Raw genomic sequence first — 20,548 nt, forward strand, 5'->3', positions numbered from 1 at the left:
CTTCAGGTAACACTGTGTGTGTTCTGAATTCTGGGGCCTCACACCCATCTACAACATTATCTGTACTCAGAGAGTTATCACTGTGTTACATAGGACTTCTAGTGATCTACTACAGTATTTGTTAAAAGGGGCGTGCCCGGGGTAGGGAGGGGGTGCACCATTTTTGGCTTGCCCCAGGTGCAGGCAACCCACGCTACGCCACTGCTCTCCTATCCTGCGAGTGTGACTGCGACTGCGAGACACACTGACTGACCTGACTGACTTACTGAGGTGAGCGTCCGACCGACCGGGGTCCTGGTCCGGTCGGTCCAGTGAGTGAGTGACTGCGACTTTATGTCTGTCCTGAGTGAATCCGGGCTCTGACCCGCCTGGTGGGAGCGCCGGTGAGATCGTGATAATAAGCCCAGACCAGACCAGTCAATACACCCTTTAGGAAATCTCAGTATTCTCATCATGCATCATGTGACTGCAGCAGGCAGCGATCGATCAGCCAGGATTAATGTGCACAGCCTGGGAGGCCCCCCTTAGGCAAGTGACAAACTGCCCCCCCTCAGTCTTTGGCAAGTGACAAACTGCCCCCCCCCCCCCTCAGTCTTGGGCAAGTGACAAACTGCCCCCCCCCCCCCCCTCAATCTTAGGCAAGTGACAAACTCATCTCTGCTACATCTACAATGCACAACTACAACAAATGTAATGCCAAACAGCAGTTCCTTGTGATGCCTTGGATAGCTTCCAATGGACCCACACAGCCTGTATTAACTGACCAATAACATGGAGATCCCAGTGCCAGCTGCCTTGCTGGTGGACGATTGGCATATACTTCTGCTGTGGGGTAGGGGGGGCCCAAATTGAACTCTTGCACCAGGGCCCATGAGCCTATAGCTACGCCCCTGACCGCAGAGTGCACCTGTCTTTGTTTTTGTTATGTTATTTTGACTGCTTATCACATCCACACAATTACTATCCTGTGTAGGATGTCCATTGTGGTACTAGTGGTCCGCTGCAGGCATCCTTCATTGTATGCATTTTTGCTGGGGATTGCCATTAGCAACGGGCCACAAGTGCAGGATCTGCCCCCCCCCCAGTATAGATGCACCACTGCATATGGGGTTGAGCACTTCCTGCTTTTTAATACCACGCCAATTTGTAGTCTGTCAGTTGAATGCCAAATTTCTGGGGCTTATACTGGCCTACAGTAAAATTTGTATCCAGTGACTCCCTAATGTACTTCCAGCCACATCATCACAAGTTAGAAACATAGAAACATAGAATGTGTCAGCAGATAAGAACTATTTGGCCCATCTAGTCTGGCCCTATCTTATATGAAGTATGGCCATATTGCAGTATTTCAAGCTTGCATTTCACTGTCACAAATGCAACAAAGGCCACAAATGTATTATCTTTCCCAAAATGGGTGTATTAAGAATACCAGAATATAACAGCGGTATATCACGCTTGTATTGGACTGTCAGAAATGCAGCAAAGGCAAAAAATGTATTATCTTGCCTAAAATGGGTGTTTTTTTAATACCAGAATATAACAGCACTATGTAACGCTTGTATTTCACAAATGCAGCAACGGCACCAGATGTAGGGTATTGCAAAAAAAAAGGGTGTTTTTCAAAAACCAGAATCTAATTGTAGTATTTCAAGCTTGTATTTCACTGTGACAAATGCAGCAAAGGCCCCACATGCAGGGTATTGCAAAAAAAAATAAATGTTTTTTTAAACCCAGAATATAATTGCAGTATTTCATGCTTGTATTTCACCGTCAGAAATTTAAATATGCTTTGCTGGTGCACTGACCTTACATAAAATGGCCCACCTTACTAACAGACGGATACAAGTTTTTTTTTCTGTGTCACTGGGCTCAGAGCAGGGTAAAAAAATTGTGCACTGCCCCCACAAAACTAAATCGCTTTAGATCGCTGAGTTAACAAGCACTTTAGCTTGCTGATTCTTTCCTATTCTCTCCATCACAGCAGCAGCATCCTATCCCTACACTAATAAGAGCAGAGTGAAGTGCAGCGCTACGTGACACCAGCTTATATAGAGGCTGGGTCACATGCTGCACTGGCCAATCACAGCCATGCCATTAGTGGCCATGGCTGTGCTGGCTTTTAAGGGCACATGAGTTAAACGCTTGTTGATTGGCTGCTCTGCAGCCTTTCAAAAAGCGCCATTAACTCGCCGAACATTGAAACCAAACCCAAACTTTTCCTGAAAAGTTCGGGTTCAGGTCAGGGGTCCTAATATCTTAAAGTTTGGTATGAACTTTCAACCCTATATACGTCAAGTACATTTTTTCTTTTGTTAATTAATACACACCACAAAAGTGTTTAGAACATATAACTGCACCGCTAATCGGCAAATGAATTTTTTTCTTTTTGCACTTATACAAGCCACAAAAGGCCTTAGAACATATAACAGCACGGCAAATATATATTTTTTCCACTAATACACTACACAAAAGGCTTTAAAACACATAACTGCATAGCTGAATGGCAAAAAGGCGCTTATTTTTCCCACTAATACACAACACAAAAGGCTTTAGAACATATAACTGCACTGCTGAATGGCAAATATATTTTTTATTTTTCCACTAATACTTGCCACAAAAGGCTTTAGAACTTATAACCGAGCTGCAAAACGGCAAATAGAGCTTTAGAACAGATAACAGCACCACTTAAGGGCAAATGCATAATTTGTTTTCCATTAATATATGCCATATAAAGCTTTAGAATATATAACTGCACCACTGAACAACAAATACATTTTTTCTTTTCCATTAACATATGCCATATAAGGCTTTAGAACATATAACTGCATTGCTGAATGGCAAATATATTTTTATTTTTCCTCTAATACACGCCACAAAAGGCTTTAGAACATATAACTACACCGCTGAACGGCAAATATATATACATTTATTCCTCTAATACACGCCACAAAAGTCTTTTGAAGATATTACTGCACCGATGAATGGCTAATATATTTTTTCTTTTTCCACTAATACAAGCCACAAAAGGCTTTCGAAGATATAACTGCACTGCTGAAAGGCAATTTTTCTTTCTTTTTCCATTAGTACACGCAGCAAAAGCTGTAGAACATTTAACTTTACCGCTGAACGGCAAATAGTTCCTTATTTTTTTCCACTAATATATAGCACAAAAGACTTTAGAACATAATACTACACCGCTGAACAGCAAATATATTTTTTCTTTTTCCCCTACTATATGCCATAAAAGGCTTTAGAACATATAACTTCACCAGGAGACTCAATTATTAGGGGAACAGATAGGGAAATCTGTCACAAAGACCATGATCGCCGAACAGTGTGCTGTCTTCCTGGCGCTAGAGTTCGACACATCGCGGATCGGGTTGGCAGATTACTGGGAGGGGCTGAAGAAGATCCAGCGGTCATGGTCCATATCGGAACCAATGACAAAGTTAGAGGTAGGTGGAGAGTCCTTAAAAATGATTTCAGGGATTTAGGTCAAAAGCTTAGGGCAAGGACCTCAAAGGTAGTATTTTCCGAAATACTGCCTGTACCACGAGCCATACAAGAAAGGCAGTGGGAGATAAGGGAGATTAACAAGTGTCTCAAGAACTGGTGTAGGAAGGAGGGGTTTGGGTTCCTGGAGAACTGGGCCGACTTCTCTATTGGCTACAGGCTCTATCGTAGGGACGGGCTGCACCTTAATGGGGAAGGGGCAGCTGTGCTGGGGAGAAAGATGGCTAGAAGGTTGGAGGAGTGTTTAAACTAGGGACTGGGGGGAGGGAAATCACACTATAGGAGGCAGAAAGTGCAGATAGAGACCAGGGGCAAGGTAGTGGGACTGGGGGAGGAATGGAAGGAGGGACTAGAACAGTTCAGAAGGAAAGGTGTAGGGTAAAAAATATACATAAACCTCTCAAATGTATGTATACTAATGCCAGAAGCCTGACTAATAAAACTGGGGAGCTGGAATTAGTGATGTGTGGGGAGGACTATGACATAGTGGGAATAACTGAGACATGGCTGGATGATAGCTATGACTGGGCAGTTAATGTACAAGGTTACAGTCTGTTTAGAAAGGATCGTCAAAACCGGAGAGGGGGAGGGGTCTGCCTTTATGTAAAGTCTTGTCTAAAGCCCACACTCCGTGAAGATATAAGTGAGGGACATGAACATGTGGAGTCATTGTGGGTAGAGATACATGGAGCTAAAAACAACAATAAATTACTAATAGGAGTTTACTATAAACCACCTAATATACCAGAGTCCACAGAAAATCTACTACTAAACGAGATAGACGAGGCGGCAAATCATAATGAGGTAGTTATTATGGGGGACTTCAACTACCCAGATATAGACTGGGAAACTGAAACTTGTATATCTCATAAAGGAAACAGGTTCTTGGCAATAACCAAAGACAATTCCATCTCCCAACTGGTTCAGGACCCGACTAGAGGGACGGCCATACTGGACTTAGTATTAACTAATAGACCTGACAGAACAACAGACGTGAAGGTCGGGGGACACCTGGGAAATAGCGACCATAAAGTAATAACCTTCCAATTATCATTCAAAAGAGCATTTCTACAGGGAGGAACAAAATACCAAACTTCAAACAAGCTAAATTTAGCCAACTAAGAGAGGCCATAGGCCTAACTAACTGGGAAAAAGTCCTCAAAAATAAAAATACAGCCACAAAATGGGATATCTTTAAAAACATCCTAAAAACTCATTGTGAGAGGTACATACCGTATAGGAATAAAAGGTTAAGGAACAAAATGAAACCAATGTGGATAAATAGAACTGTAAAGAAAGCAATAAATGACAAAAAAGAAAGCATTAAAATCACTAAAACAGGAGGGTAGCATGGAAGCACTGAAAAACTATAAGGAAAAAAATAGAACATGTAAAAAACAAGTAAAAGCGGCCAAACTAGAGACCGAGAGATTAATTGCCAAAGAGAGTAAAACTAACCCTAAAATGTTCTTCAATTATATAAATGTTAAAAATATAAATCTGAAGGTGTCGGCCCTTTAAAGAGTAATGAGGGGGGAGTCACAGAGAGCGACGAGGAGAAAGCAAAGCTGTTAAATATTTTTTTTCTCCAATGCATTCACTGAGGAAAATAAACTGTCAGATGACATGCAGAATGTAAAAATAAATTCCCCATTAAAAGTGTCATGTCTGATCCAGGAAGAAGTTCATCAGCGACTTAAAAAGATTAAAATAGACAAATCGCGAGGACCGGATGGCATACACCCCTGTATCCTAAGGGAATTAAGTAATGCCGTAGCCAGACCCTTACTTCTGATATTTGCAGACTCTATACTGACAGGGAATGTCCCACAGGATTGGCGCGTGGCAAATGTGGTGCCAATATTCAAAAAGGGTCCAAAAACAGAGCCTGGAAACTATAGGCCGGTAAGTTTAACATCTGTTGTGGGTAAACTGTTTGAAGGTTTTCTGAGAGATGCTATCTTAGAGCATCTCAAGGGAAATAAGTAAATAACGCCATATCAGCATGGCCTCGTGAGGGATCGGTCATGCCAAACTAATTAAATCAGTTTCTATGAGGAGGTAAGTTCTAGACTTGACAGCGGCGAATCAATGGATGTAGTATATCTGGACTTCTCCAAAGCATTTGACACTGTACCACATAAAAAATTTGTATATAAAATGAGAATGCTCGCACTGGGAGAAAACGTCTGTGTGTGGGTAAGTAACTGTCTCAATGATAGAAAACAGAGGGTGGTTATTAACGGTACACACTCAGATTGGGCCACTGTCACTAGTGGGGTACCTCAGGGGTCATTATTGGGCCCTATTCTCTTCAATATATTTATTAATGATCTTGTAGAAGGCTTGCATAGTAAAGTATCAATTTTTGCAGATGACACTAAACTGTGTAAAGTAATTTACACTGAACAGGACAGTATACTACTACAGAGGGATCTGGATAGATTGGAGGCTTGGGCAGATAAGTGGCAGATGAGGTTTAACACTGACAAATGTAAAGTTATGCACATGGGAAGGAATAATGCAAGTCACCCGTACATGCTAAATTATAAAACACTCGGTAACACCGACATGGAAAAGGATCTAGGAATTTTAATAAACAGCAAACTAAGCTGCAAAAAACAGTGTCAGGCAGCTGCTGCCTAGGCCAATAAGATAATGGGTTGCATCAGAAGGGGCATAGATGCCTGTGATAAGAACATAGTCCTACCACTTTACAAATCGCTAGTCAGACCACACATGGAGTACTGTGTACAGTTCTGGGCTCCTGTAAACAAGGCAGACATAGCAGAGCTGGAGAAGGTCCAGAGGAGGGCAACTAAAGTAATAACTGGATTGGGGCAACTAGAGTACCCTGAAAGATTATCAAAATTAGGGTTATTCGCTTTAGAAAAAAGACGACTGAGGGGAGATCTAATTACTATCTATAAATATATCAGGGGTCAGTACAGAGATCTATCCCATCATCTATTTATCCCCAGGACTGTGACTGTGACGAGGGGACATCCTCTGCGTCTGGAGGAAAGAAGGTTTGTACACAAACATAGAAAATGATTCTTTACGGTAAGAGCAGTGAGACTATGGAACTCTCTGCCTGAGGAGGTGGTGATGGTGAGTACAATAAAGGAATTCAAGAGGGGCCTGGATAAATTTCTGGAGCGTATTAATATTGCAGGCTATAATTTCTAGAGAGGGGTCGTTGATTCAGGGAGTTTTTCTGATTGCCTGATTGGAGTCGGGAAGGAATTTTTTTAGTCCCCTAAAGTGGGGAAAATTGGCTTCTACCTCACAGGAGTTTTTTTTTTATTGCCTTCTTCTGGATCAACTTGCAGGATAACAGGCCGAACTGGATGGACAAATGTCTTTTTTCGGCCATATACTATGTTACTATGTTACCGCTGAACGGCAAATATATTTTCTCTTTTTCCACAATACACGCCACAAAAGGCTTTAGAACATATAGTACCACCGCTGAATAGTGATTATATTTTTTAGCCACTAATACACTCCACAAAAGGCCTTAGAACATATAACTGTGCTTCTAAACGGCAAATATACTTTTTCTTTTTCTATTAATACATGACACAAAAGGCTTTAGAACATATAACTGCACAGCTGAATGGCAAATATATATTTTTCTTTTTCCAATAATACACGCAACAAAAGGCTTTAGAACTAGAGTTGAGCGGACACCTGGATGTTCGATGGGTTCAGCCGAACTTTGGAAAAAGGTTCAAGTTCGGAACCCGAACTTGACCCTGAACCCGAACCTTATTGAAGTCAATGGGGACCCGAACTTTTGAGCACTAAAATGGCTGTAAAAATGTCATGGAAAGGGTTAGAGTGCTGCAAATGGCATCAAAATGTGGTTAAGAGACAAGTGCTCTGCAAACAAATGTGGATAGGGAAATGACTTGAAAAAACATAAAATACGTAAAAAAATAAAAATAAAATCTTGATCTAGGCGGAGGAGGTCCATATGGAGTAGGAGGTTGAGGAGGCGGTGTATGTGGCGGTGTAGGTGGAAGTGGCGGTGGAGGAGGAGGTAACCTACACTGGTTTTTGGTTTTAAATGTTATTTTTTTAAATTAGGGTACACCCCAAAACATTGGGAAATATAACCTGTGATAACCCCCTGCAGTCGTGCTAAACACACGTTCATACAATACACTTGCTGCAGGGCAGGCAAGCACCTCCAAGGGGTAAAGGGCAAGCTCAGGCCATGTGTCCAATTTGGAGACCCAGAAGTTGCAGAAGCTGACCCCTGTCAGTCAGTTCGTGTAGGCGTGTGCAAACTTACTGCCCCACCATGTCAAACGTCCCTGTGATGTTCACGATCCAATTTGATATCTGCTCTATCAACTTTCAATGTTCTTTTCTGCGCCTACCATGGTGATCACGGGTGGTGGGGAATCAGGGTTCCCCATCGGAGAGGGAGCGTGAGAAAGAGAGATCACATCCAAGGGAAAATTTAAAATTATAGAGTTGAATTATGGGAGAAATTATAAAAGCATAAAAGTGTGACAACTTTTTAAAGTTAAAGCATTGAATGAAAGGATGTGGCGTGCATTAATTACTGAAGAATGTATTACATTTTATTCCCTGTCACCTATGTAGAGCAGGGGTTTATTCACGTCTAAAATTGTATAATGTCAACCCAAGAATGTAACAGAAAAATTTGTGAAATTTATTAACCTGTCTACTTGGTAGAGCAGGGGTCTATGACAGAAAAAAATTGTTTATTGTCACCCGAAAATGTAAAAGAAAAATTTGTGAAATGTATTAATATTAAGCTGTCAACTAGGTAGAGGACCCAAAAATTGGTGAATTTCACCCGAAAATGTAACGGACAATTATTATTATTTTTTTTTACCTGTCTACTCGGTATAGCAGTGTTACATCACACCCAAAAATTGGTGAATTTCACCTGAAAATCTAACTAACATTTTTTTTTTTTTAAACTTGTCTACTAGGTATAGCAGTGGTACATCACACCCATAAATTGGTGAATTTCAACAGAAAATGCAACTGACTATTTATTTATTTTTTTAACCTGTCTTCTAGGTATAGAAATGGTACATCACACCCAAAAATTGGTGAATTTCACCAGAATATGCAACTGACAATCTTTTTTTTTTTTTTTTTTTACCGGCCTACTAGGTATAGCAGTGGTACATCACACCCAAAAATTGGCAAATTTAACCAGAAAATGTAATCAACTTTTTTTTTGTTTAACCTGTCTACTAGGTATAGCAGTGGTACTCTACGCCCAAAAATTGGTGAATTTCACTTGAAAATGTAACTGACAAAGCAGTGAAATGATATAAAATATGTACAAATAAATTGATTTATGAGGTGGAGTTCCATATGGAGGAGGCGGTGGACGTAGCGGTGTAGGTGGAAGCTGCGGTGGAGGAGGACGAGGTAGCCAACACAGGTTTTTGGTTTTAATTTTATTTTTTTAAATTAGGGTACACTCTAAAAGAGTGTGAAATATCCATAATACAAGAATGAGCAATTGCGCTACTGTATAACAATGGCTGGTTAGTGCCTGTATACATGTCTATTCTGCACAAGGTATGGAAAATTCCTGAGGGATCCATGCCTGGTTCATTTTAATGAACGTGAGCTTGTCCACATTGGCTGCAGACAGGCGGCTGCGCTTGTCTGTGATGACACCCCCTGCCGTGCTAAACTGGTGCACATGCACCAGGCAAGGGATGTGCATCAAACCGGCTAGTCCCAGAGCTGCTACGAGATTTTGCCCATTATCGCACACCACCAGGCCGGGCTTGAGGCTCACTGGCACAAACCACTCATCGGTCTGTTGTTCAAGGCCCGTCCACAGCTCCTGCATGGTGTGGGGTTTGTCCCCCAAACAGATAAGTTTTAAAACTGCCTGCTGTCGTTTACCCCTGGCTATGCTGAAATTGGTGGTGAAGGTGTTACGCTGACCGGATGAGGAACTGGTAAAGGATGAGTAAGCAGAGAAGGAGGAGGAAGCAACAGGAGGCAAACTGAAGTGCCCTGCAATCCTCAAAGGTGGAAGGAAATGCACCAAACTGCTATCCGCCTCAGGCCCAGCCGCCACTGCCACTGCATTTAGCCAGTGTGCTGTTATGGAGATATAACGCCCCTGACCGTGCTTACTGGTCCACGCATGCGTAGTGAGGTGCACCTTGCCACTGATGGCGTTGCACAGTGCATACTTGATTTTGTCCCCTACTTGGTTGTGGAGGGAAGGGATGGCTCTCATGGAAAAGTAGTGGTGGCTGGGCACGACATACTGTGGGACAGCCACCGCCATAAGGCCTTTAAAACTATCCGTCTCCACCAGATGGAATGACAGCATTTCAAAGGCCAGTAAATTAGAAATGCTGGCATTCAGGGCTAGGGATCACAGGTGGGTAGAGGGGTACTTCCTCTTCCTCTCCAGCATTTGGGAGATGGAGAGCTGAAAGCTTCCGTGGGACATTGTGGAGATGCTTGGTGACCCAGGTGTTGGTGTTGCTGGCAGATCTTCTGTTTGCGGGGTGGCAGGTGGCACTGTCACTCCAGAGGTGGATGAAGAGGCCGAGACTGCAGCAGAAGAGGAAGCAGGAGGAGCCAGAGACCTTTCTTGGTTTTTGAGGTGTCTACTCCACTGCAGCTCATGCTTTGCACTTAAATGCCTGGTCATGCAGGTTGTGCTCAGGTTGAGAATGTTTATGCCTCACTTCAGGCTCTGATTGCACAGCGTGCAAACCACTTGTTTCTTGTCGTCAGCACATTGTCTGAAGAACGGCCACACCAGGGATATCCTTGGAGCTGGCTTTGGTGTGCTCAATCCCTTGCTGCGGTGGGTAGTAGCAGGCATACTGTCTAGAGGACAGCCTCTCCGCTTATGCACCCTGATCCCTCTTCTGCTGTGCTGGTGGCTCTGTGTGACTACCGCCTCTTCCTCCAAACTACATAGGTCACTTGCATGACCTTGATTCCAGGTGGGGTCGAGGACCTCATCATTCTCCACATCATCTTCCACCCAGTCTTCACCCCTGCATTCCTTGTTGGTCTGCACACTTTCAAAAGCCCCAGCAGTTGGCACCTGTGTTTCATAATCATCCGAGACGTGCTGCGATGGTCCTCCCATGTACTCATCTTGAAACATAAGTGGTTGGGCATCGGTGCACTCAATCTCTTCCACTTCTGGGGCAGGGCTAGGTGGATGGCCCTGGGAAACATTGCTAACAGAATCATCAAAAAGCAGAAGAGACTGCTGCATGACTTGGGGCTCAGACTGCTTGGATAATTTGCAAGGGGGTGAGGCGAAAGACTGATGGACATCGACTGCAGGTGCCAACTGTGGTTTTACAATGTAAAGGAACTGTCAGCAATCCAATCTACTATCCCCTGTACTTTTCTATGCCTCACCATTCGTAGAGCCGCATCAGGCCCGACCAGATACCGCTGCAGGTTCTGTCCCCTACTCGCACCTGAGGAAGGGTTTTCACTTGTGCGTATAGCTGGTACACATCAACCACATCCTCTCCCTGCAACAGGAGCTCCACCAGCAGCACCACGACCTGGGCCACATCCCTTATTTGACGCTCTCCTCATATTTCTCAAATTTAGGATCTTGCCCTAAACGGGTGTTTAATTAATTGTAGAATATAACGACAGTATGTAAAGGGTGTATCTCACACGGCCTGACCCACAGTAGGCCTCAATTAAAGATTTGTTTGCCCAATATGTCTGTATTTCAAATACCTGAATCAAACCCCTGTATTTAAAGGGTGTATCTCACATGGCCTGACCCACAGTAGGCCTCAATTAAAGATTTGTGCACCAAATGGCGGTATTTCAAATATCTGAATATAACCCAAATGTATAAAGGTTGTATCTCACAATGACATATGCAGCAAAGGCTGCCAAATAAACTTTTTTTTGCCCAAATGGGTGTTTGTTTAATAACTGAATATGACAGCAGTATATAACCCTGGAATTGCAAACATCAAGATGCTGCAAGGCCTGAAATATTGTGTATTTTGCCCCAAAAAGGGTGTTTTATTAATGAAAGAATATAAGCCCTGTATATAAAGGGTGTATCTCACACGGCTTAACCCACAGTAAGCCTCAATTAAAGATTTGTGCACCAAATGGCGGTATTTCAAATATCTGAATATAACCCAAATGTATAAAGGGTGTATCTCACAATGACATATGCAGCAAAGGCTGATAAATAAACTTTTTTTGCCCAAAAGGGTGTTTGTTTTTGGTTGTTTTTTTATTCTCTTTGTTTTATTTATTCCAATATTAACAAACAATTTCATAAGCACATATCAATATTAACATCATTTTTCATTTCCAATACCCTCCCCCTCCCCTCCCATGATGTGTCCTACTTCTCCACCAGCCCTCCGTAACATGACCGAGGAATAATGGAGAATGGTGGAGAGCGGAGAGAACTCTATAGATTCCATTCTCCCCAAATTCTACTCCATTTTATCTCGGTATCTCTTTGCTTATACAGAACGTGTTCATATCTCTTATTGGTATTTACCAAATTTAACCATGGACTGATACTGATAACCTCTCGTGCAAACCAAAAGCGTGCTATTTATTAGGAGTCTTGCCAGAAACATTAATTTAAACAGAAGATTTTTTTTATATTGGTGACAGCCCACCTTGGCAAGATCCCCCAATACCCAGCATTCAGCAATCAAAGGAATAAGCACCTTCAGTTTTCTCTCTATATAGTAGTGAATAGTCTCCCAATATTGTTTTAACTCTGGACAAAACCAGAACATGTGCACCTAGTCCGCCTCAGGAACATCACACCTAGGACAATTAGAGTGATTCCTAATACCACATCTATTAAGCCAAACAGGGGTAACATAAAGTCTGTGTAGCGTATTAAACTGCACCAAAACATGATTAAAATTATGTGATACCAATTTTAGATCCTGAGCTAACTTCTTCTGATCCTCCAAGTGTGTCATTGAACATTCATTTTGCCACGCCCTCTGTCCCGGGGACCAAATATCACCAAATCGTGCAGTAATTAAATTTTTTGAAAGTTGAGAAATCTTCATTTTTTGCCCCATGTTCTCTATCAGTTCATTAAATTGTGGACAGGTGTGCATTTCTTGCCTATTTTTTTCTTTAATACTTAAAAGTGCCAATCTTAGCTGTAGATACCGAAACCATGTTAATTTCTGTGATTTTTGTCTTTGTGACAATGCCGTGAACGAAACAATATCCCCACTTCCTACTACCTGTGTCAAATATAAAATATTTCCTTTTTGCCAATATAAATCTCTACTTCATTCAACTAAAGTTTGCAAGTGCTTGTTATACCACAACGGAGTACATCCAATTGAACCTTTCACTCCATACCAAAGTCTAGTCGAATACCATGATTTCATAATCAAATTCCTGGCGGGTTTAAATTCTCTATCGGAGTCGTTCAAATGATCTGACTCCAATAACATAAAAAAATTATCATAAGGGGATCTATGCACTAAATACTTGCAGAGTGGGCTATCAGTCCACTCACGGAGAAAACAGAACTGCATGGCCAAGAAATAACCCCTGAAGGAGGGGAGATTAACTCCTCCTCTCTCCATAGGCTTATACCAATGGTCTAATTTAAGTCTGGAGAATTCTTAAAGACATACAATAACTGGGCAAGAATCACCATCTTAAAGGGCTTCTGTCACCCCCAAAAGTCATTTTTCATTTTTGGGCTAATTAAAATCCTTATAGTGCTATTATTCAATATATAGTTTTCTTACCTTTTTCTGTGGCTTAGTTTCTTTAAAAAACACACTTTTATAATATGTTAATTACCTCGCTACCAGCAAGTAGGGCGGTTGCTTGCTGGTAGCCGCCTCATCCTCCTTTAAAAAAAACGTCCCCTCCTCCTGTTGATTGACAGGGCCAGCGAGCGCTCTCCTCCTCCGGCTGGCCCTGTCTGTGTTCCAAATCTCGCGCCTGTGCCATACCGGTCTTCAGTCGGCGCAGGTGCACTGAGAGGAGGACGCTCGCTCGGCCGCTCCTTCCTCAGTGCGCCTGCGCCGATGACGTCACATCTACACCCGGCGCAGGCGCACTGAGGAGCGGCCAAGCGCGCGTCCTCCTCTCAGTTAGCCTGCGTCGACTGAAGACCGGTACGGTGCAGGCGTGAGATTTGGAACGCAGACAGGGCCAGCCGGAGGAGGAGAGCGCTCGCTGGCCCTGTCAATCAACAGGAGGAGGGGGCATTTTTTTGAAAAGGAGGATGCGGCGGCTACCAGCAAGCAACCGCCCTACTTGCTGGTAGAGAGGTAATTAACATATTATAAAAGTGCGGTTTTTAAAGAAACTAAGCCACAGAAAAAGGTAAGAGCACTATATATTGAATAATCACACTATAAGGATTTTAATTAGCCCAAAAATGTAAAATGACCTTTGGGGGGGTGACAGAAGCCCTTTAATTAGAGACACTTTATCTGCTTTTGATAGGGATAACCAGAGCCATGTTGTTATTTTTAACCTTAGCTTATTTATCAATGGAATCAAGTTAAGCGAGATGAAATCTTCCACCCTAGGAGAGATTATGATGCCTAAATACTCAAAAGAGTCAGAAATGTTCAAAGTATTCATAGGGGCCTCATTGGGGAGTAAAAGGTTATCTAAGGACATAATCCTATTATCCAAAGACATGAGGGTAGTTTTTTCCCAATTTACATCCAGACCTGAAACCTCTCCAAATTGATGTATCGTTTGAATGATGTTCAACAAAGTAGATTGAGTCTGTTGAACATAAAATAAAATATCATCTGCATAAAGAGAGATTCAATCTTCAACTCCTAGTACCCCAAACCCCAGAATCCTACGGTCCTGTCTAACTCTAGCGGCCAAGGGCTCAATATAGATATCAAATAAAAGCGGAGAGAGTGGACATCCCTGGCGAGTGCCTCTAGTCATAGGAAAACTTCTTGTAAGATACCCATTTATATTCAACCTTGCGGTAGGAGATCTATACAGAAGTTTTATCATACCAATAAACCTAGGGCCGAAGCCCATCTTATGAAGCACTCTCCACAGGAACCTCCACTCAACTCTATCAAAAGCCTTAGTGGCATCTATAGACATCTATAGACAAGATAGATTGTGAATCCCCTCCAGACGTCTGTAAATTAGTAAAGAGACTGTGTAAATTAGAAATGGGTCCCTTTATTAGGCATAAAACTATGCATGCATAATTGATGTCATAACACTAGTTAACCTCATCGCCAGGATCTTAGAGAAAAGTTTAACATATGTATTAAGAAGAGAGATAGGTCTATATGACCCCAAATTGTTAGGGTCTTTACCCTTCTTCAGTACTAATATAATGATGGCCTCTGTCATGGTTTCTGGAAGGGATCCCTCCTTTACTGAAACAGAGAGTGTTTCTCACAGATAGGGAAACATAGTCTCCCTATATTTACGATAAAACTCATACGGGAGTCCATCCTTTCCAGGAGAGGAATTGCCTGAGTGGATTTTAATTACTTTATCTATCTCTTGAAGACATAGGTCCCTCTCCAAATGTTCTTTTTGACTATCTGTAAGAACTGGAAGGGAAATAGAGTCCAAGTATGAGTCAATCGCATCCTCTGGGATAACACTCTCCGATTCATATAGGTCACAAAAATAATTTGTAAATACTTCCATTATTCCCTCCTGATCCTCAATAGTCCCATCCGAAGCGCGAATACTACGAATCTCTTTCTTTAGGTCCTGGCTAGCTATTACCCTAGCATCTTCCCAGGACGCCCTGCCTCTGAGAAATATTTTTGTCCCCTAAAGAATAGCCTCTGTTGCACTTTATCCAGAAGAAAGTCGGAGAAAGCCCTAGCTTTCTCTAGCTTCCTCTGATTTTAACTTGGTATATCCATCCATTCCGGCAGCAGCGGCTTCCTCTAGTTCTTTCTCCTTCATAGCATAACGTTTACTCAAATTAGCAATTGAACTGATAAAAATCCCTCTCATAACCGCTTTAAATGCATCCCAGGCTTAGCTGAGGCGGTGTTTTTTTCCTCAAAAGGAAATAATCTCTTTTTCTATCTGGTCATGATTATCAATTATTAATAGCCAATGGGGGTTCAATCTGAATGGGGGTTTCTGTCTAAGGCTATTCATGACCATACACAACTCTATTAAAAAAGGTACACGATCTGAAACTGATCTGGTCCCATATTTCATACGTTTGATGTACAGTAGTTTAAATATCCTTTATTTATCAGGGCCAGATCAATTCTAGACATAGATCTTCCAGACTTACTTATACAGGAAAAAGCTCTTTTTCCTTTGAATAGATATTCCCAGACGTCCACGAGGCCAACCTCCTGGCAAAACCGAGCCAAGGGGGACCCCTGGGCCAGGGAATAAATATTCCCTCCCATAGTAATCCTATCCACATAACCAGACAGTCAGGCCATTGATCCACAAACGTCATCAGACAGGTCAATTTTTGTATAGAAAAAGGAGGAGGAATATAAATAAAGGCCAAAATACATAGCTTCCCATCCAGCCTACCACGGAGAAAGACATAGCTTCCCTGTATATCAACATTGCCAAACATACAAAATTATTCCGGTTATGAATTAAGACTGTAACTCCTCTGGAATAGCTAGTATATGTAGAGTTATAAACCTGTGTAGCCCATCTCCCCTCAAGTTGAACAATCATATCCTGTGTTAAATGGGTTTCTATCAGGCAGACAATGGCTGGTAAATGTCTTCGTTTCAAATCTAATACCGCCTGCCTTTTAATCTTCTCCGCAAAGCCCAGAACATTACTCATTCCTAAAGTATCCAATTAATAAATTCCCCGATCTTCGCTCCACTCCCCACCTCAAGTATAGACACATCAAAGCCCAACCTTCCATCTGAACCCCCCCTTCCCCCCACCCCCACGCCCCGTGTCCCTCTTGCTCCATCACTAAAAGTGACAGACCTCTTAACTAGGACCATCCCTCCCCACTCCCTCAGCCAAACCTCCCAAAAAAACAGAAGTAAAAAAATGCAGATTTTGAACATTATTCCGATCTAGCCAATCAGTGGCCGCATCTGGAGTATCAAAAAAACACACAGTTCTTAACTTAGCCGGATATAGAAAGGAATACTTAATATCCTTGGTCTGAAGGTGTTTTTTAACATCCAGAAAAGTACGCATCTTATCTTGGACTTCTTTTGAAAGATCAGGAAAAAAAGAAAGTTTGCATCCATTATGCAAAATCTAAGGGGAATCTCGTACTCACTTCAGAATCATATCTCTATCAGAAGCGGCTAGCATCTTGATTATTACCGTTCTTGGCAGCCGCCCCGGCCGGAAGATGTTTACCCCCAGGAATTCGGTGGGCCTTTCAATTAAAAATAAAGATGAAAAATGTTCCTTCCCAAAATTATCAAAAATAATAGATTGTATTGTTCCTGCTAGATTTTTATTATCAGCGTCTTCTGTTAGACCAATAATTCGTACATTACATCTTCTTGAGCGATCTTCCAAATCAACAGTTTTTTTTTTCAAATAGTTATAATCTATTTTTACTGTAATGTTCTCCGCATTTAATACTTCTTGTTCCAAATTGGTCACTGTATTTTCTAATTCTTTAATTCTGTCCCTAATCTTTATCAAATAATATTTTATAATAAGGACATCAGTCGTTATTGACCCCAATTGAACAGCCATATTTTGTATGGCTTTTCCATTGTTTTTAACAATGGATAAGATTTCCTCTAAAGGAGAGGGGTTGTCCATGGGCATTTCCCCATCGCCAATATGGGGTCCCCGTCAAATGCCTCCTCCAGTCTATGTTCATAAGTATTTTTTTTCGTATTAGTATCCAACTTCACTTTTAGTCCCAACCTGGTATTTAAATTTGTCGATCTCAAAAACTGATCAATTCTAAAGGACACTATTTGTTTCTGTGCTACCTTACCCACGCTCAGGTCTATTAAGCGTCTATTCTGTTTAGGGGCCATAATTTTTTTTTTCCTTCTTTTATATTATATATATATATTTGTGGTCCTGGCTACGGCGCGAAGCCTGGCGAGTGAGACTGAACCTAATCTAACTAAGGAGGCTGGTGGTGTGCCTGTAGCCATGTGACGAGGGTAGGCCAAATAAAGGGGGCAAAAATACAAGTAGAAATGGTTGGGATACAATTCTTTATTGTGGATGGTAGTATTATAAAACTAAGTCAAAGAAAGCTCTGGCGATTTCGGCTTTTGGATGCGGGATGTATTGCGAGAAACAGGACGACTTCCATCGACCCATTTTACGTATGATGTGGGCCGGGACCCCATGTTTGGATGCAGCGGAGGCGGCTCCGATCCTGAATGAATGGCCCGAGATGGCCTGGGGGTTGAAACCTAACTCTGACGCGAGGCTGCGCATGTGTTTGATGAACTGCGAGGGTGAGAGTGGCCGTGACGGGAAAGGAAGGAGAGGGCTGGCAGGAGCCCGGTTGCCCAGGGTGGTTAGTAATCTGTTTAGGACGGCCACGGGGCACCAAGGGTTGGTGGTAGGGAAATATTCTTTGTACATGGGGGGCCCGGTTTGTGAGGTTTTGGAGACTGGCAAGGTGAAAGTGAAACGCTCGTGACTGCGGGTGAGTTGGCTTAGTGAGGGGCCTGTGTTGTGAGGAGAGGTGAATTCCCCAGGCCGGAGAAAGCCATAGAAACTTAGGTAGAGGGCGGCTTTGAGGATGCAGCTTCTGAAAGGGCCGAAAGGACTGCCGTCTAGGGAAGATGAGAGTTTCCTGAATAGGTCCCCCGAGATGGGTTGCCTGGAGGGTTCGGACTTGTTTGAGCTTTTCAGAATACCCCGCAGTGTGGCTTTAATGGCGTGGGAAGAAAATATTGAGTTGCTGTCTGGATGACGGATCATGAGGTGATGCTGGACCCCTGACAAATATAACCTGATGGTGCTGTATGAAAGGTGTAGGTCTTTGTGGCAGTATGCCAGGAAAGCCATGATGAATATGACTTCACTCGCGTTGCCCCTGGGATGAAGGTGAGAAAAAACCTTGAAAGCTTTCCAACCTGACTGGTAATTCCTGGTGGAGTTTTCGGACAGGGACTTGCAGATGAGAGACTGCGCCATTAATAAGTGCCTGTCTAGTCCAGGATCAGGGAGCGAAATCCAGGGGGGTATCCCGATTCTCTCGGCTTGTGGCATGACCTGGAAAAAAAGGTTTAGATTTAGGCGAGACAAGGAATCTGCTGCAACGTTCCTGATGCCCTGGATGTGGGTGCAAGAAATATGGAAATTTGCGTAGGAAGCGCATGACCTTGGGCGAGCTGGACCTGCCTTTTGCGAGGATGTCGACGACCGTGCTGTTGTCGGTGATGAAACATACCAGAATGTTGCTCCATTCTTCGCCCCAGACTTGTGCAGCCGCCACGATGGGGTACAATTCTAGGAGAGGAGAGGACTGAATGGCTTGAGGATCCGAGTGGATTTGGGAGGGCCAGGCATCCGCGAACCACTGGTGGCCGAATAAGGTACCAAACCCGACGGACGCGGCCGCATCGGAATACACTGTCGGACAGATGGGACACCAGCGAGGGACGAACAGGGAGATGCCATTCCATGCTGACAGAAAAACCCTCCACATGTCTAGGTCGGCCAGGGCTTCACGGTCCAGTTGAATCAGCGAGTCTTGCGTTGTGGCTGAAGGCAACAATTGGAGGAGTCTTACTGTGAAGGATCGCCCCTGTGGCATGGTACGGGTTGCAAAATTGAGAGAGCCCAGTAATGACTGCAGGTCGCCCTTGGACATGGTCCTGGATCCTACGCGAGCGGAAATGGATGTTTGGAGTCTGACTAGTTTGTCCTCTGGGAGTCTGGCTTCCATTCTGCAGGTATCTAATGAGATACCCAAGAATGTGATGACCGTGGTAGGGCCATCAACCTTTTATGGTGCCACTGGGACCTGTAAGGCAGAGAAAATGCTGAGGAGAGTTTCCAACCTGTCGAGCACGTGGTTGGGGTTCTCGACCAGTAAGAAGTCATCCAGGTAATGTATGACTCTTGGACAGTTGCAGTGGTTTACCAGAATCCAATGGAGGGCCTGTGCGAACTGATCAAAGAGCCAGGGGCCTGCTCTTTGACTCGAACGTGAGGCGGGTGGCGAAATAGTACTGGTCCCTCCATTTGATTCAGTGAAACCTCCAAAGGGGAGGTTGGATGGGCAACAGCTTAAAAGTGTCTGAGATGTCCTCTTTTGAGAGCCAAGCACCCGCCCCTACCTGTAAGATCAGTTGAATGGCTTCATCCAGGGAAGAGTAGTGCATTGAGTATTCTTCTGACGGGATCAAAGAGTTGAGACTCGGGACGCTGGATGCATGAGGCGCTGAAAAATCGTAGATTAAACGTTTTTTATTGGTATTGTTTTTGCTGACCAGACCGATGGGACTCACCCTGTAGACCTGAAAAGGAGGAGTGGAAAAAGGGCCTATGATGAATCCCTTCTGCAACTCGACCTGCAGAAGAGAATCCACCGAGGCCGGGTACTCCATTGCCGACATGAGATTGGGGGCCTCCCAGGAATCCCGAGGCAAGGTGACTAGACTGGTGTGGAAGTCTACGGAAAAACCAGATTGCAGAAAATTGACGAAGCCGGGATTGTGGTGGGTTTTGAGGAGGGAGACAAGAAGGGGGACATTGATGTCGGCTAGTCAGCTTTTGGCCGAGCGCTGGGAGCAGGAGGATTGGGGGTGGGCCCGGAAGCAGGTAGAACATATGTGGAGCGCCTTGCATTTGCTGTAGTTGCAGAAGCTGGTATTGAAGTTGTTGCACAACAGATTTTTCCCTAGATGCACAATGGGGCGTCCTAATTTATCCAGGAGCAGGTCTGCCTTCTGAGGGGCTGAAGTGCTGCGCTGCTGTTTGGGCTGTGAGGTGACATGCGAGTTTGGGCACCAGTCGGATGCGTGCAGTATAGACTGGCAGTTGGAGCAATATGGGGACCTGAGACTGGCAAAATGTCTGCAGAATAATTCCATGTCTAAAGAAGCCCAGT

The sequence above is a fragment of the Bufo gargarizans genome, chromosome 4 (genome assembly GCF_014858855.1).
Source record: "Bufo gargarizans isolate SCDJY-AF-19 chromosome 4, ASM1485885v1, whole genome shotgun sequence".
Lineage (NCBI taxonomy): Eukaryota > Metazoa > Chordata > Amphibia > Anura > Bufonidae > Bufo > Bufo gargarizans.